This window comes from Pleurodeles waltl, chromosome 1_1 (genome assembly GCF_031143425.1).
Source record: "Pleurodeles waltl isolate 20211129_DDA chromosome 1_1, aPleWal1.hap1.20221129, whole genome shotgun sequence".
NCBI lineage: Eukaryota > Metazoa > Chordata > Amphibia > Caudata > Salamandridae > Pleurodeles > Pleurodeles waltl.
This window is the reverse complement of record NC_090436.1, coordinates 680,166,549-680,191,263: the sequence shown is the minus strand read 5'-3', so window position 1 is coordinate 680,191,263 and position 24,715 is coordinate 680,166,549.

Sequence of the window (24,715 nt, the reverse complement as noted above, 5' to 3'; positions counted from 1 at the left end):
TAAAAATGCATATAAAATTGCACAGTTATGTTACCAGGTTCCGCTTTTGCAGATTTTGTCACGTCTATTGGTGGGCACACTGTGCCAGATGGAGAGGCTCGGCAGCTCCCGGTACTGGCAGAAGCAGTGCTAAAAAGTCTCTTGGAGCAGGTGCAGGGCTACTCAGGGGGACCACTTGGAAAAGGGTGATCTTGCAGATTTAGAGGTGGTGCTTTGGGGTCCCCTTGGGGTATCGAGGTTGCAAGGGGTATGGGACCCTGTGGGCACAGCTGGTTCTTCATTGCAGGGCACTGGGTGGCTGGGTGCAGAGCGAGTCGGTGATCCAGGAGCTGTGCGCAATGGAGTCCTTTTGAGATGGAGGCAAGTCTCTTGGAGGGCTGCTTACAGGACAACCGTGGTACTCTGGTGGGAGGTCCAGGGTGTTCCTGAAGTACCTCGAATGGGGCTTCCTCCTGATCCTTTTTCAGCTCTGAGAGAGCTGGTTTTCTTGTTGTCTGAGGGCAGTTGACCAGTAGTCGGGATATTGGCACAACTTGGCCACTAGAGGGTACAGTGCCACCAAACTAAGCACACTTGCGAGGTTTATACTGGTGGTCATTGGTGTTTTGTTGGGTCCAGCGTCAACAACTGGTTCAGGAGATATCAGCCAGTCAGTGAAGTTATCCTCAATGCATTGTTGGTTCTTGTTTAGTTGTAGAGTAGTACCTCCACTCTGAAGGGAGATCTCAGGCTATTGGTGAAGCTTTCCTCAGGGTTTTGTTGAGGACAGTCCAGTGGTCAGCTCCTCCGCAGCCGCGACTGTCGGGTCCTAGGTGCAGCAGGCAGCAGTTGGCACCTTTTCTTGTGCAGCAGGTACACAGTGCTCGGGCTTTGGTTCTTCTTGGTGCCGTCTTCTTTTCTTCCTTCGAAATCTGATTTATTGGTCCAGGGATGCCCACTAAGTACTGAGTGTAGTGGTCGTTTGAGGGGAAACCTGGTAGTGTCCAATGGGACACTTACCTTTGTGTGGCTACACCCACTATAGTGACTACTTTCTGTGGGAAGGGTCACTGCCCTATACCTAATTGGCTATTTTCCTTCCTTCCAAGATGGAGGAAAATGAAAGAGAGGGTCTGCCTCGCAGGCAACACCTTAGGGATGGTGCATGCCAGGTGGTGCCACTCCTCCTACCCTTTGTTAGGTTTCCTGCCTTTACTCCCGCCAAAAGTGGGGGTTTGCACAGGGGGATGCCATCTGCTGCTAGCAGCAGGCTTGGGGGTCGGGTTTCAAGGGCGGTAAGCTCTTTGAAGCTCACCACCAGGACAGTGCACATTCCTGAGACAGAGGGTGTTAGCTCCTCCACCCATGAATGGTATTGTCTTACAAACCAGAGAGGCAGAGCTCCCCCCCAAGGTTTGTATGTTGACTGTCTGGAGGTGGCAGCTGGATAGGACAAGTCAGAAACCATGCCAGGATAGTTAGGTTTTGCCTGGGGCACCTCTAAGGTGGCCCCTGGGCACATTTAGGGATAAATCCAATATTGGTACCAGTTTGGATTTATCATTCTAAGTGTTTTTATACCAAACAACCTAGGGTTCAGAGTGGCCATCATGTAGCTGGAAAACTCGTGTTGACCAGCATCCAGTACATGTGTTAAAATGGCTGCTCTTTTCACGCCCTATGTCCCAGGTTTGGAAAGGACACAGTGGGGGCATATTGGTCATGCAACTATGCCCGCACATATAACATGAAACACCCTGCCTTACGGCTGTAAGACCTGGCAGATGGGCGTCTTACCCATATTAAATGAAGTGTATGGTAGAGAGGCACACAGGCAGTGTGCCATGTCGAGTTTGTGTTTTAGGTTTCCAAAAGGACACTCAGCCTGCAGTGGCAGTGCTAGGTGTATCTCGATGCATGGCCCTAGAGGGTGGCAAAATCAGTGCTGCTGCCCTCAGGGGCGTACACCTAGTAACCCATGCCCTGGGCACATAGGTACCCACTTACCAGGGACTTATAGTGGTCGTTAAGGGTTTATCTAATTGTGCCAGTGCATTACAACAGATTTAGAGAGCTCTGGCCCAGGGTACCTGGTTAGCAGGGGCCCTGGGCACTTCAATTTCTAGTACACATCAATATCAGGCAAAAAAGTGTCAAAAAGAGGCCCTCTCTCACACCACTATAGGCCAGTGGCGCTTTTGGCATCATGGTTTCGGGTGTCGGTTTCTTCTTCCCTGCGTGAGGGCAGCCGTCTGTCATTCATAGGCATAGATCCCACGCTTTCCCCATTTGTCATGCAGTAGGAGTGGATGCAAGCACATGTGATTTAGGGCCAGATGTAGCAAAGGGTTTTACCCATTCTGTGTCTATGGGAAAACTCGTTGGTACATATGGCCCTTAGTGCCTTGCCTTCGAGAATGGTAAGTGTTATAATGCTAATTGTGTGTTATTTTTATTGTACTGAGAACCCTTGTCACACTAACCTCCCCCATGTGACCCTGGCTGCAGATCGCCGGGTCCTTAAGAAGTGGAGCTGCTGTATTTGTTCCTTGTGAAACTGTTCCTAAAGATGAGTAGGGTTCTTGCTCCCTTGCGAAATGGATCCAAATATCCGAGTCAAGCGCAAGGTGAGAAATATGTGCTTACAGTAAAGACAGATATCTGCTGTATGGCAGTAAAATTGGCCCTATCTTCATGCTCTTAACATTAATGCCACAACCATGGATTGATATGCAAATAATGAATGTTAAAATGTGTGTAATGTGTGTCAACCATTTAGTTTCTCTTATTTCACATGTTTTATTCAATGTTGCATTCCCCAAGAGAGTTAGCCGTTTCATCATGCTGTGTTTCTGTGCATTCTATTACTCTTGCTTACCGCATACTTTGACTCGTGCCAGATATTTATGAGGGGCTTTGATTGAGAGCACTGGTGCAGAGGCTGAAGGGAATGCAAGGTGCCTGTCAGTGTGTTGGTCTCTCTGCAGAACACAGAGAACAATGGTCATGTATTTCAGTTGCAATGAAATTCAGTGTAAATGTGTGTGAAGGGGTGTGTAGAGGCAGTGGCGGCTTGTGGGAGTGAAAAGGGGTGGGGCAGCATGGCAGAGAGAGGGAGGAGAAATGAAATTGAATTAAAAAAAGTACCTTAATTCCACGCCGTACCGCTCCGTCCTCGAGTCGACTGCAGGCACAGGCTCCCAGCCTGCCCTTAGTCCAATCCTGACACTGCTTAGAGTGCCTTGGACCTAGCCAGGGCGCTCCTAGGCAGACTGGGAGCCTGTGCATGCTCTCTACAGCCCAGCAACACAGTGCCCGGCTGGAGAGAGCACACTGCATATGCGTGTTTGCTCAGCCCGAGACGGCAGGCCAAAAACACCTGTGTTCTGAGGGGAGTGCACAGTGCACTCACCTCAGTGCAAGTCACAGTCCGTGGCCCCACCCCTTTTAATACAAATCAATAAACATAGTTTATTATTGTTTTGTATTAAAGGGTTTGCAGGTGCTGGCGGGGGGTGACGCTCCTCCATCCTAGTGGATAAGCCGCCCCTGTGTAGAGGTCAAAATGCTTAGAAGGCAAAAGCAAAATGAAATAAAGTGCTGAAATGTGAATGAGTGCAGTGTATGTTTGGTGTGGTAAAATGAGGGAAATGCAAAGGAGTGCATTTGAGAGAGGGGGAAATTAGGGTGCTGAAGAGGAAAGAGAAGAGGTTGAAAATGTGCAGATGGATGAGATGTGAAGAGAAAAAGGATATATATATCTAATATAAAGCACACATTAGTGAAGGCCATACTCCTTTCATAGGCCTCAATAATATTTAATCCACAGTCTCACAGTTTCAGAATTTAAACATTTCCAATGTTAATTATTTTAGGTAATCATTGTTGTTACTCATTTATCTTAAACAGCTAACAACCACTGGCAAAGTCAAAAGTAATGACAGGTTTTAGGTGTATGCCACTTGTTGTTCTATATTTCTGGATGCAATAACATCTCGGAGAGAAACCAAAATACAAGCTGGGTGGCGCACTATGGGAATCACAGAAATTTATTTTACATGTTCCATTTTAGAAAGCCCCCACTTTTTTCATCCCACTTAAGATCTGCACATATTTCTGCACAATTGATTTCAGCCAGCAGCTGTGGGTGCTTTCTGATGCCTGGTAGAGTATTTTCTTGCAAAGTTGATGCTGCAAGCAGTGAATGACACAGGGCAAGCACATAATTTAAAGGGCCTGAAAATGTCGTGCAATACAATTTGCACATTAAAGTAACTGTTGAACGTATTAATGCAGTAAGATATAGTGCAGTTTTTAATGTGTTTATTATTTCAAGACTATACGTTCCCACTGCTTTATAAACCTTGCTTTCTCACTAATTCATTTGCTTTCAAATGCACCATTTGTCAATCTTTTTTCACTTTTTTCTTGGGAGGAGGCCTCACCTTGGACTCCATGTTTGTCTATTAAGCTTATTCACTTTACTCGCTACATAAAAGTTATACCAAACCTTTACGCCCCACCACTTTCAAATGTCACCAGCCGCCACTGTAGTTCCTGTTCTCCCCACTGCAGAATTTGTAATATCCAAAAGAAATTATTGAGCACATTATATGCCTTTACCAGGGCTTGAAGGATCAACACAGTAAATATTTACTACTAACATTTATGAAGCTATCACTCCGAACAGTGAAGGAGGCTAACCTACTTAAGCATGTTTTGTGACACAATCAAACACTTTTATTGGAAGTTGACATGATTCCTGGATGGATAGAACCTACGAGATATTAAAATCAAAAGACACTGCAAGCATAGAGTCCATTGAATAATTTGTTTTACATATATTTTAACTTAACACCTATGTGTTTTAGCAGTAGATGTGCAACAGGCCATTATAAAACATATATTTTGTGTTCAATGTTTTTAACAAATAATATGGATGTTTAATATGTCAGGGCAGGCCATTAATTATGTTTTCATTGTTTTTATTGCAGAATGCAGATGGAGTTTAATAATTAAGTCCACTTGATGGACTTATGAATATTGTACAAAATATATATTATGAAGCATTTGAAAAACTGATAATGTTTCCATACGTCAGCAATATCTATTGAGGTTTTGGGACTAATGTGGAGGGAGGAGTAGGCAAGGAAATGTGAGGCTGACTGTCAGTACTGTAAAGAGATGTAAGGAGGTAGCAGCAATAGAGGTGGGTACGAATAATATGAAGTGCATACCACTGAAGAGAGAGAGTTCCCTTCCAGCTGCTGCTTGAAACTGTGGCTGACCACAAGATAGAGATGGGATTGTACTGCCTAAGTTAAACTGTCACTCTGGCGAAGGGGCTGGATGGTTTCTGCAAGAGACTGCTAATGTAAGTAGGGCTGAAAGATCCCACAGAGCTAGACCCTATGACCCACTAGTCACTAGTCAGACCTTACGACTAACAAGCTGGACCTTGCCACCAACTATCCAGACCTCATAATCCATCAGCTACGCGAGTAGTTCTTCAAGGTCTATCAGCCAGACCATAAATATCCATGTTTTCTGACCCATGATTCAGATCCCACACTCACCAGTCAAAAAGCCCAAAAGACCCCACAATCTCATAAACCAACCACTGGAAATCACCCTACACATTTGCTAGCATTCATGACACAACTGGGTGTTATGTTCACAATAGTGAACTTTGGTCAGGACATTAAATAATCCATTAGTGAGACCGCAGCAACATATTTTCCAAAAGAGTGTTGAGTGGCTGTCTGGTGTGGCACACAATTTGGGTTTCCATTATGAGGTTTACCTAGTTTGAATATGAGGATTTTGGTAGATGGTACAAATTGTTGGATTGATTAATTTGAAGAATTGCCTTGTGGCCAGAAAGGAAAGAACATTTCAAGACATTGCTTTATTTGGATAGTACGTTGCCCACGGACTCACTAATGGATTATTGTGGTGCTAGAATTTTCACTAGTGTGTCGAAACGTGTTGACTGAGGCTGCAACAATCTAAATATGAACTGCGAAAAATAAAGTTTTTTGCAACATGAAATAAAGAAATTGGATAATTTGATTGGACTTTTTTTTATTCAGTGGGTGCCCTGCTATATTCATGAATTTATTTTGTAGTACTTCCCAGTGTCCATTAGCAGTAGCATCTAAACCCAAACTCAGAATATTTAAACCAGGCCTCAGGACACGTAAGCCAGGCTCATGAACCCACAAGCTAGTTTTCTGGACATACCATGAATTTATCTTAACACACCATCCAGCCCTCTGGACGCACATCTTACGTCAGATCTTGGCTCTCAGATTGAGGAACTCATCAGAGTGAACTCACATTCCACAAGTCAGGCCTCAGGTCCAACCAATCAGTCCTGAGCTCCCACCAGTTGAAAGTCATGATTCACCAGCCAACCCTCATCCCCAACAGGCCAGAACATTGCTCTACCTTGCTGGAACTCTGCTACCAAAACACAGAATTTACAATCCAATGGGCACACCTCATGACCCAATGGACAAGCCTAGTTACCCTGCGGGCTACTACCACAACTTTGAAGCCAGGCACTGTGGCAGAGCAAACTCTAAGCTTAGTGTCAGAACCACCAAGTCAGACAGTGTGACACATGAGCCCGGTCTCTTGACCCACCAGCTACACTACAATAAAAAGCAGCCAGATATCACCACTACTAATAAGACAGACAGCTATCTACAATCCGGGCCTTGTCACCATCAGCCAGAAATTACCACCCACCAAATCGTGATGCTGCTAAGAGGCCCAAGGATACAAAGGTCAGGCCTCAATACAAACTAACCAGCTCTCTGAACATACTGGCATTGTCTATGGACTCACCATCTAAGCCTATGAGCACACCAGACAGGCCTCAAGACACACTAGCTGGGCCTCTGAACTCAGCAGCTAGTACTCTGGACAGAGCATCCAGGTATCAGAACTCATCTTCAAGCTTCTGGCAGCAAATACCAGTCCTCTAGAAACACTCCCACAGCACTGGAACCCATTCCTAGATCTAGCCACTCAACTGCCAGTTCATTGGAAACATGAGCCAGGCCTAAGGACACACTAGTCTGACCTCAGGAAACACCGTGGACATAGGGCTATGGAAATATCAGCCAGAAAGCTGAACACATTAGTCAGGCCTCAAGACAAATGCTCTAAACACAACAACCAGTCCTCAGCTCCACCGGCCATAACCACCTGCTTTGCAGCTACTTCCCACCAGTCAGAATCCACAAACTATCACCCACCAGCTAGTTCTCCGGTCGCATCTGTCAAACCTCAAAACCTATGTCTAGATCTTCCCAACCACCAACAAGTCCTCATGAAACATAAGCCACGCTTGTAGGAAGATAGCCTCTTTCTAGCCTTGTTATCACCACATGTTTTTGAGTATATGTCAGGGTGTTTTTACTGTCTCACTGGGATCCTGCTAGCCAGGACCCCAGTGCTCATAGTGGAAACCGTGTTTGTCAGTGTTTTTGATATGTGTCACTGGGACCCTGCTAGCCAGGACCCCAGTGCTCATAGTTTGTGGCCTAAATGTGTTCCCTGTGTGGTGCCTAACTGTATAACTGAGGCTCTGCTAACCAGAACCTCAGGGTTTATGCTCTCTTTGCTTTTAAAATTGTCACTGTAGGCTAGTGACCATTTTCACCAATTCTGATTGGCACACTGGAACACCCTTATAATTCCCTAGTATATGGTACCTAGGACCCAGGGTATTGGGGTTCCAGGAGACCCCTAAGCGATGCAGCATTTCTTTTGCCACCCATAGGGAGCTCAGATAATTCTTACACAGGACTGCCACTGCAGCATGAGTGAAGTAACATCCACATTTTTTCACGGCCATTTTACACTACACTTAAGTAACTTATAAGTCACCTATATGTCTAACCCTCACTAAGTGAAGGTTAGGTGCAAAGTTACTGAGGTGGGAAGGCACCCTGGCACTAGCCAAGGTGCCCCCACATTGTTCAGGGCAAATTCCCCGGACTTTGTGAGTGCGGGGACACCATTACATGCGTGCACTACATATAGGTCAATACCCATATGTAGCGTCACAATGGGAACTCCGAATATGGCCATGTAACATGTCTAAGATCATGGAATTGTCCCCCCATGCCAAATCTGTTATTGGGGTGCCAATCCCATGCATCTCTAGCATGGACCCCGGGTACTGCCAAACTAGCTCTCTGGGATTTTCTCTGCAGCTACCGCTGCTGCCAACCCTCAGACAGGTTTCTGCTTTCCTGGGGTCTGGGCAGCCCAGTCTCAAGAAGGTAGAACAAAGAATTTCCTCTGAGAGAGGGTGTTACACCCTCTCCCTTTGGAAATAGGTGCTAAGGGCTGGGGAAGAGTAGCCTCCCCCAGCCTCTGGAAATGCTTTGAAGGGCACAGATGTTGCCCTCCTTGAATAATCCAGTCTATACCGGTTCAGGGATCCCCCAGCCCCTGCTCTAGCGCAAAACTGGACAAAGGAAAGGGGAGTGACCACTCCCCTGTCCATCATCATCCCAGGGGTGGTGCCCAGAGCTCCTCCAGTGTGTCTCAGACCTCTGCCATCTTGAATGCAGAGGTGTGAGGGCACAGTGGAGGCCTCTGAGTGACTAGTGCTAGCAGGTGACGTCAGAGACCCCTCCTGATAGGTGCTTACCTGGTTAGGTGGCCAATCCTCCTCTGAGGGCTATTTAGGGTCTCTCCTGTGGGTTTCTCGTTAGATAACGAATGCAAGAGCTCACCAGAGTTCCTCTGCATCACTCTTTTAAACTTCTGCCAAGGATCGACCGCTGACTGCTCCAGGACGCCTGCAAAACCGCAACAAAAGTAGCAAGAAGACTACCAGCAATATTGTAGCACTTAATCCTGCCGGCTTTCCCAACTGTTTCCTGGTGGTGCATGCTCTGAGGGCTGTCTGCCTTCACCCTGCACTGGAAGCCAAGAAGAAATCTCCCTTGGGTCGAAGGAATCATCCCCCTGCTAACGCAGGCACCAAACTTCTACATCACCAGACCTCTAGGTCCCCTCTCATCTTGACAACCGTGGTCCCTGGAACACAGGAGCTGGATCCAAGTGACCCTGACAGTCTAGTGGTCCTTCTGTCCAAATTTGGTGGAGGTAAGTCCTTGCCTCCCCACGTCAGACAGTAATCCTGTGTACTGCGTGATCTGCATCTGCTAGGGCTTCTGTGCACTTTTGCAAGGATTCCTTTGTGCGCAGCACAGCCCTGGTCCCCAGCGCTCCCTCCTGCAGTGCTCAACTAACTGAGTTGACCACCGGCTTCGTGGGACCCTCTTTTGTTGTGTTGAGACGACCGCCATGCTCAGATTTCTAGAACACCTGTTCAAATACTTCTGTGGGCGCTGCCTGCTTCTGCATGGGGTCTCTCTGTTGCTGAGCGCTCCCTCTGTCTCCTCCTCCAAGGGGAGACCTTCTGGTCCTTTCCAGGCCTGGGCAGCACCCATTATCTTTAACTGCGACTGTTGTAGTTAGCAAGGCTTGTTTGTGGTCTTTCTGTGTGGAAACAACTCTGCATCCTCCAGCACTCCATGGGACATCTTCTGAAAAAAGGAGAAATTCCTGGCACCTTCTGTTGTTGCAGAATCTTTGGCTTCTTCCACCCAGAGGCAGCCCTTTGCACCTTCATCCGGGGTTTTAGTGGGCTCCTGTCCCCCCCGGACACTTGCGTGACTCTTGGACTTTGTCCCCTTCCTTTGCAGGTCCTCAGGTCCAGGAATCCATCTGCAGTGCTTTGCAGTCAGTTGTTGCCTTTGCAGAATCCCCTATCTCGACTTTACTGTCTTTCTGGGGTAGCAGGGTAACTTTACTCCTACTTTTCATGATCTTGGGGTTGGGTATCTTGGACAACCTTAGTGTTTTCTTACATCCCCAGTGACTCTCTACACACTACAATAGGTATGGGGTCCAATTATGGTTCGCATTCCACTTTTGGAGTATATGGTTTGTGTTGCCCCAGGCCTATTGTGTCCTATTGCATCCCATTGTATTCTACAGTGTTTGCACTACTTTTCTAACTGCTTACTTACCTGATTTTGGTTTGTGTGTATATTTTGTGTATTTTACTTACCTCCTAAGGGAGTATATCCTCTGAGATACTTTTGGCATATTGTTAAAGTACCTTTATTTTTAGTAACTCTGAGTATTATGTTTCTTATGATATAGTGCTATATGATATCAGTGGTATAGTAGGAGCTTTGCATGTCTCCTTGTTCAGCCTAAGCTGCTCTGCTATAGCTACCTCTATCAGTCTAAGCTGCTAGAACACTACTAATCTACTAATAAGGGATAACTGGACCTGGCACAAGGTGTAAGTACCATCAGGTACCCACTATAAGCCAGGCCAGCCTCCTGCAACGCCTCTGAGCACATCAGCAACCAGATTGCACAACTCAGCTGCCACATGTGCAATTCTCAAGTTCTCACCAGCCATGCCTAGCAAATACCATCCAGGCCACTGTACACAGAATCCATACCTGCTTCTTGCACTTACCAGCCAATTCTCAAGACAGACACCCAAGCTAGGCCTAAGGATAATTAATCACCATGCAGGCCTAGAAACACACCAGTCAGACCTTGGAACTTAGTCAACTGGCCTCAGAACATGCCATCAAGTCCCCCAACAACACCAGTTAGCCCCAGGACACACAAACCAGCCCTATAGATATGTACACCATACCTCAGCTCCCTCCACCCAGATTCTGCAACTCGATAGCCACACCTTGTCACCTAAGAATGAGGCAGACCTCACTCCCCACCAGTGAGAATTTGCCAGACCCATGCACAAGACCTTGCAATCCATTAGCAAAACGTCAGCACTCAACACCCAGCCCTCTGAGCCCACCAGTCAGACCTCACTGCCCACGAGCTAAGCCTACGGACTTACCAGCTAGGCCTAGGGACAAATCACTAGAGACTTACCAGCCAGGCCTAGGGACAAACCAATCAGACCTTAGAACACAGCAGCTGGGCCTCGAACCATACCAGCCAGACCTCAGTACACAATATCCAAACTTCTAGACAAATAATCCAGGTCTCTGAACCAATGACTTAGGTTTCTGAACATACTACTCTGGCTTCAAGAGCCATTCATCAGGCATGAGAACCCATACCTTGGTCTTGCCACCGACCAGACGGTTCTCAGGACACATCAGCCAGGCCTAAGAGTAAACAATAATCATTCAGGCCTACAGATACAACTGTCAGGCCGCAGAAGATACCAGGCAAGCCTCAACACAAACAAGCCCCCTCAACACACAAACCAGACCTCAGCTTCCTTCACTCAGATCGCATGGCTCATCAGCCACACTTTGCAAAAAGAACAGATGATGGACGTAATGCTGAATGAATCAAACATTAATCCCCAGTCACAGATCTGGGTTCAATCCATTCTATGTTTGCTTGCCATGCCATTCCAGTTTGAACCCAGTTTTCAGTATTGACCCTGCTCCCCATGGGGAGAGTCCAGCCCAAGATGCTAGACCAGGTCCTCCCTGGAGCGCAAGCAAGTCGGAGACAAGCATCCTGGTACCGGTTTTGGGGTATCACTACTCCTCAGCCTAGCTAGCATGGAGTTACTGGATAGTGCCAGCGTAGAGTGCCTTGCCGTAGTCGATTCTGCTGTTGACGAGCGCATGGGTGACCATTTTCCTGGATTTGGTGGGGATCTACTTGAAGATCTTACAAAGCATGTGGAGCATGTGGAAGCAGGAGGACAAGAGAATGCTGATTTGGCAGTTCATTGAGAGCGAGGAGTGCAGGATAATGCTGAGGTTTTGCAAGTCTGTGGGTAGGGGGGGTTCTGAGCACTGCAGGCCACCTGGAGTCATTCCAGGTGAAGGGGGTGGAGCCCAGGATGAGGACTTGTCTGAGTTAAGCTTGAGGCAGCTTTCCTTCATCCAGATGGCGACTGCCTTCATCACATTGGGAAAGTTGCTCTTGGAGGCTGTGGGTTAGTTTGTGAAGGAGAGAATCAACTGGGTGTCAGCAGCGTAGGAGGTGATGTTAAGTCTGTGGCTTTTGACGATTACTGCAAGCGGGGCTATGTAGATGTTGAAGAGAATGGTGCTCAGGGAGGATCGCTGAGGCACTCCACAGCTGACCTCTCTGGGTTCCGAGTTGAATGGTGGAAGTCTGACTCTCTGTGTTCGGCCAGTAAGGAAGGAGTGAATCCATTTTAGGGATTTTTTGTGAATGCTGGGGTCGAGGAGTCTTGCGCAGAGGGTGTGATGGGAGACGATGTTGATGGCTGCTGCGGATGTGGATGTCATTTGTAACGGCGAGAAGAGTGGTTCTCAGTGCTGGGATTTCTTCTGATGCCTGATTGGGAGAGGTCCAGGATGTGGTTTGTTTCAATGAACTTAGAGAGTTGGGCATTGATAGCTTTCTCAATGACTTTGGCTGGGAAGGGGAGTAGCAAGATGGGTCTGTAGTTCTTGAAGTCCATTGGGTCGGCAGAAAGTTACTTCAGCAGGGGGTTGATCTCTGTGTGCATTCAGTCTTCCAGGAAGGTAGCGGACTTGATAGAGCAGTTGATGGTGCAGCAGAGTTCGGGTGCAATGGTGATGCCCGCTCTTTTGAAGATGTGGTGAGGGCAGGGATCCAAGGGTGCTCCGGAGTGGATGCTCTTCATGATTCTGAGGGTGTTGTCAGAGCTGAGGGTGGTCCAGTTGGGCAAGGTTTGCTGGGGTCTAGAGTCATTAGGTGCAGTGGCTGCAAATGAGGTGGGTGGGTCTTGGGTTGTGAAGCTGTCGGAGATCCCCATGAGAAGAGTTCAGCTCAAACTGCCAGGCCAGGTCATCCTTGGACTGGAAACAAACATCCTGGGACAGGTTTTGGGGTATCACCCCTCCTCAGCCAAGCTGGCTTGAATCCGGTGGCATTGTGAGCACTGCATCCACATCTGGGCATACCCTTCCCACTTAGGGCAACAAAAGCAAAAAACTGATGATGGATGGAATCCTGAACAAATCAAAGATTCACCCTCAGTCACAGATCTGGGTTAAATCAAGTGTTTCTTTGCTTGCCATGCTATTCCAGTTTGAACCCAGTCATATGCAAATCAGTCTTTACCCTGCGCCCCATGGAAACAGTCCAGCCTGGACTGGCAGGCCAGGTCCTCCATGCCCTGGAAAGAAGCATCCAGGGTCATCAACACACCATCTAAGCATCATAATCTAAAGCTGGATAGCTAGATGTTAAAGATGATAAAAAAGGCCTTTGGAAACACCCGACTGACACCTTCCAGGACTAAGGATATTCTAACTAGGCCTATGAGTACCTCAGCAAAGCTTCAGTGTTGGAGTCTGGCACTCTATGCAGTGCACAAAAACCAAGTACACCATGCAGAGGGTCCGAACAACCACATGTTAGTTTTCAGGGGTAAAAATCAGACCACGTATTGCTCTAATTTTTAAGGTAGCTGGTTGAGCAGTTAGGCTAATCCAGGAGATGTGCTAAGTATTTTCTGTACTCACGAATCCAATCATGCACCACACACACTCAATGATTAACTAGAGACCAGAATTTATAAAAATACTTCATACTTTTGTATAATTTTTAAAAACAAATTCTTGAAAATATTTTAAGTACTTTTCTTGTTATGACTTTTTAAAGTTTTAACAAAGTTAGTCTTTCTGTGTGAAATTACGCACCATTGGAATTAACAGGCAGTCACTTTTAAACATTAAAAATTGTACGTTTGAGTTACCAGTCTCTTCTTTTGCAGGATGGTCGCAGAGTTCGGTGGGCACCTTGTGCCAGCTGGAGAGCTTCGGGAAGCTCCTGGTTTCGGCGGGAGCAGCGTTGGCAATGTTCTTGGCAGAGGCACAGGGCCACCTGGATGGGCCACTTGGAAAAGGAGCTGGTTTGCAAATTCAAAGTGGTGCCTGCGGGGGTCCCCTTTGGCTGTCGAGGTCACAAGGAGTTGGGGGCCCGTGGCACACAGCAGAACCCACAATGCAATGCCTAGGGCAGCCAGGTGCAGGGTGTTTTGGAGGTTTTGGATACTGTGCACAACAGAGTCCTCTGGAGCTGGAGATAAGTCTCTTCGGGCTTCCTCCTGATCCTTTGTTAGCTCTGGGGGAGCTGGTTTTCTCCTGGTCTGATGTCAGCTGACTAGGACCCAGGGTATTGCTCTATTTCAGCCACTAGGGGCCTCAGCACCACCAAACCTGGTACAATTGGGGGGCACTTCCGGACTGTTGTCTGTGTATTGCTGGGTCCATCTGTGACTTCTGGTTGTGGAGATATTGGCGATTCAATGAAGTGTCCTTCACTGGTTTCTTGGTCTTTTGCAGTTTACCTGCTTTTCTCAAGTGGTGCCTCCACTCAGGAGGGAGATCTGGGGTGATCATTGAAGCCTGTAGCTCTCCTGGGTATCTTGGGGTCAGTCCTGTGTTTAACTTCTCAGCTGTCGCGATTATCGGGACTCTGGTGCAGCAAGCAGGGGTCTTGATGCCTCTTCTGGTGCAGCAGGTCCTCAGTTCTCGTCCTGGTGGTTCCTCTGGTGCTGGTTTTCTTGTCTTCTTGGAATCTTCTTCGAGTCCTTTTCAAATCAAAAAACTTGGTCTAGGGGAGCTCACTAAATACTGAATTTAGTGGGTGTTTTAGGGGGAACCTGGTAGTGTCCAATGGGGCACTTACCCCTAGGTGGCTACACCCACTATAGTGACCACTTCCTGTGGGAAGGGTCACTTCCCTAAACCTCATTGGCTGTTTCTCTCCTTTCCAAGATGGAGAAATCTGAATTAGAGGGTCCACTTCGCATGCAAGCCCTCAGGGGTGGTGCATGCTCAGTGAGGCCACTCCTCCTACCCTTTGTCTGGTTTCCCCCACTTGCCCCCACCAAAAGTGGGAGTTTGCAAAGGGGGAAGCCCTTCTGCTGCTAGCAGCAGGCTTGGAGCTTGAGTTTCAGGGGCTGTAGCCCTTTGAAGCTCACCGCCAGGGTGTTGCACATTCCTGGGGGAGGGGGAGTTAGCTCTCCCACCCAGTAAGGGCATTGTCTTACAAACCAGAGAGCTAGGGCTCTCCCCCAGGTTTGTGTATTGGCTGTCTGGAGCGGCAGCTGGATGGAACCATCCAGTAACTCTGCCAGTTAGACTTAGCTTTTGCAGAGGGCACCTCTAAGGTGGCCCCTGGGTACATATAAGGTTAAATCCAATACTGGCACCAGTTTTTATTTAATAATATGAGGTGTTTGATGCCAAACAACCTAGGGTACAGAGTGGCCATTATGTAGCTGGGGAACTCGTGTTTGACCAATGTTCAGTACAGACATTAGAATTGCTGCTCTGTTCACTCACTATGTCCTAGGTTTTGCAAGAACACAGTGGGGGCATACTGCTCATGCAGTTATGCCCTCACATGTGGTATGGTGCACCGTGCCTTATGGATGAAAGGCCTGCTAGAGAGGTGACTTACCCACAACATATGCAGTGTATGGTGGACAGGGCACACAGAGAGTCTTTTTTAGGGTTGCCCCAGTACACTCAGCCTGCATTGGCAATGCTGGGTGCATCTGGGTGAAGGGCCCTTGGGAGTGGCACAATCAGTGCTGCTGCCCCCAGGGCCCTACTCTTAATCTCTGTTGCCCTGGGTACTGGGGTACCCACTTACTAGGGACTTACAGGGGTATTTGAGAGTATAACCAATTATGCCAAGCATCGCAACAGTTTTAGGGAAATATATCTGGCACAGGGAACCTGTTTAGCAGGGGCCCTGGGCTCTACTAACTTCTAGAACACACCAACAGCAGGCAAAAAGTGAAGGCTAAACATGCAAAAAGACGCCTCCTCTCACATTCAGGAAATACCAACAGGTCTTATGGATGCAATAGCGGTGCTCTGGACACACTAGAAAGGCCTCTGGCCATCACCAGCCTGTCCTTTCAACACACCATCCAGGGCCCACTAAACAATTCCCTGGGAACACCACCTGGACCTCAGGGCTCAAAGGCCCTGCCTCTGGACATACCAACGAGTCATCGCAACACACCAGCCAAGCTTTGGAACCTATGAGCCAGAGCTTGCCCTCTACAAGCCCAGCCTAGAGATATACCAGCCAGGCCTCTGGATGCACCAGTTATGCTTCAGGATCTGATAGTCGTATGTCAGAACTCACCAGCTAGATTGGATATCAGAGTCCACCAGACTAACTTCATGATACACAGGTCAAACATTAGTTCCCAGCAGACTGACATCAGTTCCCACAAGTTGAATATGATGTTCCACCATCCAAACCTCACCTCCAAAAGACCAGAACATTGCTCCAATATGCTTGATCTCTAATACCAAGAGCTTCAATTCATGACCATCAGTCAGACCTAGCCTCAGCCTGTGAGAAATCAGTGTAATTTCCTTTGTGAAGATTACATGATATTCTTACAAATTCAGACTTTTTAGCTCATTTTTATAGAGAAATGCATCCTAGTGTTCAATTTTGGGAACAGGGATGCATTATGTGCTGAAAAATGTTGAGCAAAATTGAGTGTAACATATACAGCCGCCAGTGTAGTATTAGCCTGAGTCGTTCCCACCTTCCAACTGTAATCTTGTTGGACCTGGCATTATTGGCGTTGTTTCCACAGTCTTTTTGACCCTGTTCCTTGTATTTGTGACTGTGTGCTGGATTTTGTTTTTGCTGGTTTTGGTACTCTGGACACTTTACCCCTGCTCATCAGGGCTAAAGTGCAAGTGCTCTCTATCTAAATTGTGATTATGATTGGTTATCCCTGATTGGCATATTTGATTTACTAGTAAGTCCCTAGTAAAGTGCAATAGAGTTGCCCAGGACCTGTAAATAAAATGCTACTAGTGGGCCTGTAGCACTGATTATGCCTCCCATATGCCTAGCCCTATGAACATGTCTCAGACCTGCCACTGCAGTGTATGGGCATTTTAGAATTGCCAGTTCGACCTGGCAAGTGCACCCACTTGGCAGGCCTAAACTTTCCCTTTTACTACATAAGTCACCCCTGAGGTAGGCTCAAGACAGCCCCATGGGCAAGGTGCAGTGCATTTATAAGGTAGGACATGTACTGGTATGTTTTACATGTCCTGGTAGTGAAATACAGCCAAATGTGGTGTTCCTTATTGCAAGGCCTAGCTCTCCCATAGGCTAACATGGAGATTGCCTTTAAATACCTTTTAAGTGTAATTTCCCAGGGATAGCAGAGAGAGATATGGGGTCTTTGTGCTCACAATTTAAAAATACATCTTGTGGTAAAGTTATTTTTTAGAATGTGATTTTGAAAATGCCACTTTTAGAAAGTGGGCATTTTCTTGCTTAACCCTTATGTGCCTCTGCTTGGGCTGTTTGTGAATTTACTCTAGACAGTAACACAAAGGGAGCACAGGTGTATTCTGCATATCCTGATGGGTCTTCCTGGGCTACAGTGGGAGGGAGGAACTGACACCTGCACTTGAAAGGGCTGTGCCTGACCTAAGAAATTACAGACTCCAACCCCCCCCTAGAGTCTTGTTGGGGGAGGACGAGGCACTGTTGTGTGCATTACAAAGACTTTCCTTTGAAGTACGCCTACTTCAAAGGCAGAAATGACTATAAGTAGTGGGCCCAAAACCCCAGACTTTTAGAACACTTCTGGATCAAGAGGAACCTCTGCCAAGGTGAAGAACTGAAGAGCTGTGAGGTGGAGTACTGCCCCTTTGCTCTGTGTGCTTTGCTGGGTTGGCCCACAGCTATTGCATCTGCCTTTGAGAGGACAAAGACTGGATTTTGCTGTGTACTTTGCTTGCAAAGCTTTTTCAGGGGGTTGGATTGAGCTTGCCTCCTGTTAAGAAGTCTTAGGGACATCAAAAACTTCATTTGTCAGCACCTTGGCTGTCTTTTTGCCAAGTTTTACCAGTCCTTGGGCCCTTTGAAGGAGAAGCTGGTAAAACCTGAGTGAAAATCCACCAGTGGAGCTGAGCTGCAGCAAAATCGATGTAGCACCAGCGTTGCAGTTGCAGAAATTGACACATCACCAGCTCACCCCGACTTCATTGTTACAGTGCAACCGGGTTTTCCACTCATCGTCCCTGGGTGGCAAAACTTAAATATCACCACACAAACCTAAGGCTGCCTGTCCAGAAATCGAAGCATCCTGTAACCGTGTGGAAAGAATCAATGCATCGCTTACCCACCGGGGAAAGATTTGATGCACAGCCTCACTTGTGAGTAAGGAATTGTGGCATTGCTTGCTTTTCTGATGCACCCTTGACCCTACACCTTTATTTTTGATGTATACCAGGTACTTTGTGATAAAAAAACACATCCATTGATTGTTATGGATTAAGACTCTTTTTTAAAACTTAAACGTGATATCTTTACTAGAGTATGCTGGATTTTTTCGTTCGTTTCTTGTTTGATTTAGATAAATATTGACTATTTTTTAAACTGGTGTGGAGTCTTTTTGTGGTGTTTGCCCTGTGTTACTGTATGTGTTTGTACAAATACTTTACAGATTGCCTCTGACATAAGCCTGACTGCTTGTGCCAAGCTACCAAGGGGCTGGGCAGGGGTTATTTTTGCAGTGTGAATACCTTACCCTGACTTGAGTGAGGGTCCCTACCAGGACAGGGAAGAAACTGACTGCCAACTAGAGACCCCATTTATAAAACATCGCAGTTAAGTGAGGTTGTGTAACTGCTGGCGTGTCATGTAATAAGTGTAATGCCAGCAATTCAGTGAAAGTACACTTGAGTAAACAAACGTTTGCCTGTGCCAACTTCAGACTTGACAGAAACACCTCACAGCTCTACAAGTCCTCCTCAAACAAAACCCACCGACCCCACATTGGGACCTTCATGCCAGGCCCCTTCGCATCATCTATACATCATCAGTCAACTGCTAGACCACCATTCACTAACCAGACCTCATCATCCATCAACTTAACCTTCCCAACCAGACCTTGCCTCTTTACCAGCTAGGCCTCAAGACACATCAGTCATACTTCATGACCAATTTGCCAGATGTCAAGATCCACCAAATTGATTTGTCCCCCCCTAGTTGAATCTGAGAGCCTACCAACCAAACCTGAGCTCCCGTCATCTGAGCTTTGAGTCTTCCAAGGCAGACTTTGCAATCAACCTACCAGAACTCATCATGCCCCATTCACACCTTATCATCCACTAATCAGACAGAAGTATCCCCAATGAGCCACGCCTTGTGGCACAGCTGACAGGCCTCTACAGCCAGTCTGCTGGCTAACCAGTCAGGCCTCAGAATACCCCAGATGGGTATTGAAACCAGCAGTTAAACCTAGGGCCCAAACGTGAGAACTCAGGACCCACCACCTTGATCCTCACTCACTAGTTGGACATCAGCTGTCAGCAGAAGGACCACAGCTTCCACCATGATCCATGAACATAAAGTCACAACACAAGAACTATCCACCAACTAAACCTCTGGCCTTCTGCCAGACTGTGTGAGACACCAGCGAGACCTCGCAGCCCATCAGGCAGACTTTGTCCTAGTCATCTTGGCCTTAGCCCTACTCATCCTCGTCTTCCTTGCCTCCTCCTCTGCCTCTTCCTGATAGTCCATTTTATTTTGCTTCTCCTCTTCCTAGTGTTCTAAGTCCTGAATATCCTACTTTCCCTCCTCACTGTCCTGGTGGTCATACTCATGGTCCTCATCCCTTTCCTGAACATTGAACTCTTAAACCTGTTGCTCCCAGTACCGATCACCATCCTACTGCTCCTCTACCTCCTGAGGCCCACAGCAGTTCTGAAATCCTGGTCTTCCTGGTTATACCCATGCACTCAACATACTTCCATGTTCTGCCTTGAAGCCAGCTAGGAGCCACCTGCATGCAAGCATCACCCCGTGTTTTTAGATGTTTTATGGATTCAGACACTGAGGAGAGGTGATGGAAGAGTACAAGTGAGCTCATTAGAGATTTAGCTCAATGATGTCAATGATGTTGTTGCTCACTTCCTGGCCGCATTATTGAAGGTGCATAAGACATTTGACATGGGTCCAGGGCCTGCCTAATCCATTATGTATCATGCACTTTAACGTTGGTGAACACTGTTGAAGTTGAAGGTGAAGGCAATGAGTTTCTCACAGTGTATGTATAGGGGTGAGATCATAAAGGTGTTCAAGCTATATGCTTGTTCAAACTTGCCTCTGCAGAAAACACAGCAAGGGTCACATATGTGCTGATTTCAATAACCATTTTATATGAAAGAGGTACACAGCTGTTGAAATATTGGCAGGGCTAAATAAATGGAAAATGGTGTGTTTACAGGTGAGGAGTGAGAAAGTGGATTGGTGTGTGGTGAACGGGGCCACACTAGAAAGTACACACAGAAGGACTGAGTGAAAAGACGAAGGAGGTGGTGTGTAAAGTATGCAAATGAAAGATTTCAGAAAGGTGTAGTAATAAAATGGACTTAAGTGGCAAACAGTGAGAAACTGCAGAAGAAAGTTATGTGAAGGGAGAATGTGAATGATTGAGGCATTCTGAAGATCAGTAGTGCTCCTTCCACAGACCTTAGTAACTCATGGAGCGCTACCCAAATATTGGCCAATGCTTTAATTTTCTAGCGACAAAGTGTCGTAGGGTCAGCATGACAGCAAAGGAAAAATACTAGCCATCTGTTTTTGTTTTAAGAGTCTGCAAAGGCACAGGCTTAAAAAGAATTTCATATAAATCATCTGTAATCATTTATAGCATGACATTTCTGTTTTGTTTACTTTCCTTATCAGTCAGGGATCATTAAAGCAGGCCTAGAACACATTTCATAGTGGTTTTATCTTTCATTTGCTGTTTGAAATATGTACTAATAAGGTGGAAAAATGCCGCCTTTCTGGATTTTGCTCATTTTTGTGCAGACGGGGACATTAAAACTTTGTAAGTAGAGTGTTACTCATATGGTCATTGTCACTTTAGAAATATGGCATTTAAGCAATCTGAAACTCACATAATACTTTGTTTGCCTGTTCCACACAATTTCCCTCTAATATTCTTGGATTCAAGTGATAGCCATGACTTTGTCAATTAATTGAGCATAATATGCCTAAACAAAAAAAAAATACCAGAAAAATACCAGCTGAAACACTTGGGTTTAGTGTGAACGTTAGGTATATTTGCCCATCTTTGACCTTGTTGGCACCCCACTGCCTTCTGTCCCACTGGTAGGTGAACTCAACAACTTAAATTGCTGAATAGGAAACACTGCTGCTTGTGAGGCAATCCCCTTCCTACCCTGGTTTCAGGATCGGCAGTAGGTATGGGAAGGGTGTGCACCTGCCCAGGCCCCCGCACTCAGCCCACCAACATGGGCCCTCACATCAGTGAGACACAGCCAGGAACATGGTCCTCTTGTGCCCCCTTCTGATGAATTCGAAACAAAGGTATCTTGTTGCAATTGGGCCCTTACGAGGGCCCCCTTCCCTGGGGCTTGTTGCCACTCCAGGGGACTCTCCTATAGTCCCAGTTTCAAGGAGACTTTAAGAAGTATGCACAGGAAAATACCATCTTGCCTGGCATGTTACCCCCATTTTTACTTGTGTGTCAGTTTGTTTTTGCCTGTGTCACTGGGATCCTGCTAGCCAGGACCCCACTGCTCATAGTTTGTGGCCTATATGTGTTCCCTGTGTGGTGCCTAACTGTATCACTGAGGCTCTGCTAACCAGAACATCAGTGTGTATGCTCGCTCTGCTTTTTAAATTGTCCCTGCAGGCTAGTGACCATTTTCACCAATTCTGATTGGCACACTGGAACACCCTTATAATTCCCTAGTATATGGTACCCAGGTAGCTAGGGTATTGGGGTTCCAGGAGACCCCTATGGGCTACAGCATTTATTTTGCCACCCATAGGGAGCTCTGACCAATATTACACAGGACTGCCGCTGCAGCCTGAGTGAAATAACGTCCACGTTATTTCACAGCCATTTTATACTGCACCTAAGTAACTTATAAGTCACCTATATGTCTAACCCTCACTTAGTGAAGGTTAGGTGCAAAGTTACTAAGTGGGATGGCACCCTGGCACTAGCCAAGGTGCCCCCACATTGTTCAGGGCAATTTCCCTGGACTTTGTGAGTGCGGGTACACCATTACACGCTTGCACTACACATAGGTCTAAATCTATATGTAGCTTCACAATAGTAACTCCGAATATGGCCATGTAACATGTCTAAGAACATGGAATTGTCCCCCCATGCCAAATCTTTTACTGGGGTGACAATCCCATGCATCCCCGGGGTTCCAGCATGGACCCCGGGTACTGCCAAACTAGCTCTCTGGGGTTTTCTCTGCAGCTACCGCTGCTGCCAACCCTCAGACAGGTTTCTGCCCTCCTGGGGTCTGGGCAGCCCAGTTCTAGGAAGGCAGAACAAAGGATTTCCTCTGAGAGAGGGTGTTACAACCTCTCCCTTTGGAAATAGATGTTAAGGGCTGGGGAGGAGTAGCCTCCCCCAGCCTCTGGAAATGCTTTGAAGGGCACAGATGGTGCCCTCCTTCCATAAGCCAGTCTACACCGGTTCTGGGATCCCCCAGTCCCTGCTGGACAAACTGGACAAATGAAAGGGGAGTGACCACTCCCCTTTCCATCCAGTGTGTCCCTGACCTCTGCCATCTTGAATGGAGAGGTGTGAGGGCACAGTGGAGGCCTCTGAGTGGCCCCTAAACACTTGTGTGACTCTTGGACTTGGTCCCCTTCCTTTGCAGGACCTCAGGTCCAGGAATCCGTCTTCAGTGCTTTGCAGTCAGTTGTTGCCTTTGCAGAATCTCCTATCTCGACTTTACTGTCTTTCTGGGGTAATAGGGTAACTTTACTCCTACTTTTCAGGGTCTTGGGGTGGGGTATCTTGGACACCCCTAGTGTTTTCTCAGCGACCTTCTACACACTACACTAGGCCTGGGGTCCATTCGTGGTTCACATTCCACTTTTGGAGTGTATGGTTTGTGTTGCCCCTAGGCCTATTGTGTCCTATTGCATCCTATTGTATTCTACAATGTTTGCACTACTTTTCTAACTGTTTACTTACCTGATTTTGGTTTGTGTGTATATTTTGTGTATTTGACCTACCTCCTAAGGGAGTATATCCTCTGAGATACTTTTGGCATATTGTCGCTAAAATAAAGTACCTTTATTTTTAGTAACTCTGAGTATTGTATATGATATAAGTGGTATAGTAGGAGTTTTGCATGTCTCCTAGTTCAGCCTAAGCTGCTCTGCTCTGCTATAGCTACCTCTATCAGCTTAAGCTGCTAGAACACTACTAATCTACTAATATGGGATAACTGGACCTGGCACAAGGTGTAAGTACCATCAGGTACCCACTATAAGCCAGGCCAGCCTCCGACAGTGTGCTTAGAGGATGTGTGTTCATTCCAGTTAGAATGGGTGAAAAGGTAGCACCTGAGTGCACACCAGTTTACGAAGTGTCAGAAACAAGAGGAGTCTCAACACGTACATGCCTTAAACAATGGTGTAAAATAGAAACGGGTACATTTGCTTTTCCTTGTTACAGATCATTCAATCTGATATTTTTAGAAAATTTGAGGAGAATAATGTGCAATTTAAAGCGTCCTCCAAAACCCACACAAATTGAAGCCCTCGCTATTTGGGAACTTGTTGCAAGGTAGGCCTTCTTCACTGCTTGCCATACTGAGGCCTCCTTCACTGCTTGCCACACTGAGGCACCATGGGACACCTCTTGTCCTGCAGTTTAGTGCCCCAGCAGTTTTAACTTTCTCAGCCTACAAGCAAGCCTCACTCCTTCAGCCCTCGTTGAGCTGTTAAAAGGTGCCTGTAGGATGGCCGAGAAGGAGGGGTGACTGCTGCACAAGACGGGTCTGCACAAAGCAGCTTCTGGAGCAGAGGCATCTATTAAGATGCAAAGAGCCCTGATTTTGTCATTTTGTATGTACATCAGAGGAGCCTCAAACATTCCCTTTTTGTCTGGGGACCCGCAATTCCATACATGCTAACAAACCTAATTCAGACAGGAGACTTCTGATTTTTTAAGCCAAAAATTAGTTTATTCTGGCCATATCCCACCCAAAATTGCCTCTGCTTCAATAGAAGTCAATGGGGGGAATACATTCTCCCGATTATTGTATTGAAATATCCCACTTTCGTCTTCCAAAATTTTGACATTTATGCATTTCCCAAAACCGTTCCTGCCTGGGTTGACTGGCTTTACTCTCTTTGTCTCTGAGCACCCGTGCACCCTCAGTGTCCACTAATGAGGCCAACAGGTGCTTGAAGCTCCGCGCATTCGGGGCCGCAGGAATGCTTTTTTATTTTATTTTATTTCTAAAGAAAAGCACCAGTCCCACCGACTTAAAGCTTCATGGCCCCAGTTCTCACTATTCCATCCAAGCATAGCATGACCCTTGGGCCAGCGCCTGCAGGAATTTCAACCAACGGGAGAAGGAATAATGTGGCCTAATCAGAGCTGGCATTGCCCAAAGGGTACAACAGATGACAAAAAAAGGAATGTCGTCCTCTGCCTGCCTCCTCACTGCTCTTTCTTTTGCTTTGACCTGTTCAGCTGGAGGCTGTCAGTGGTTTATTAGGGAGAGCTCTCCAAAAGAGCTGCTACCTCCCTCAACATGAATGTTTTTTTCTTCTGCATTTGCTGCAAGTCAGGGGAGAGGCAGGGACTCTAATGTTGGGCTCCACTAGTGCTAGTCTATTTTGAGTGCCAAGTAGAGGGAGGGTAAGGGGTATCCAATACTCTTGGCGT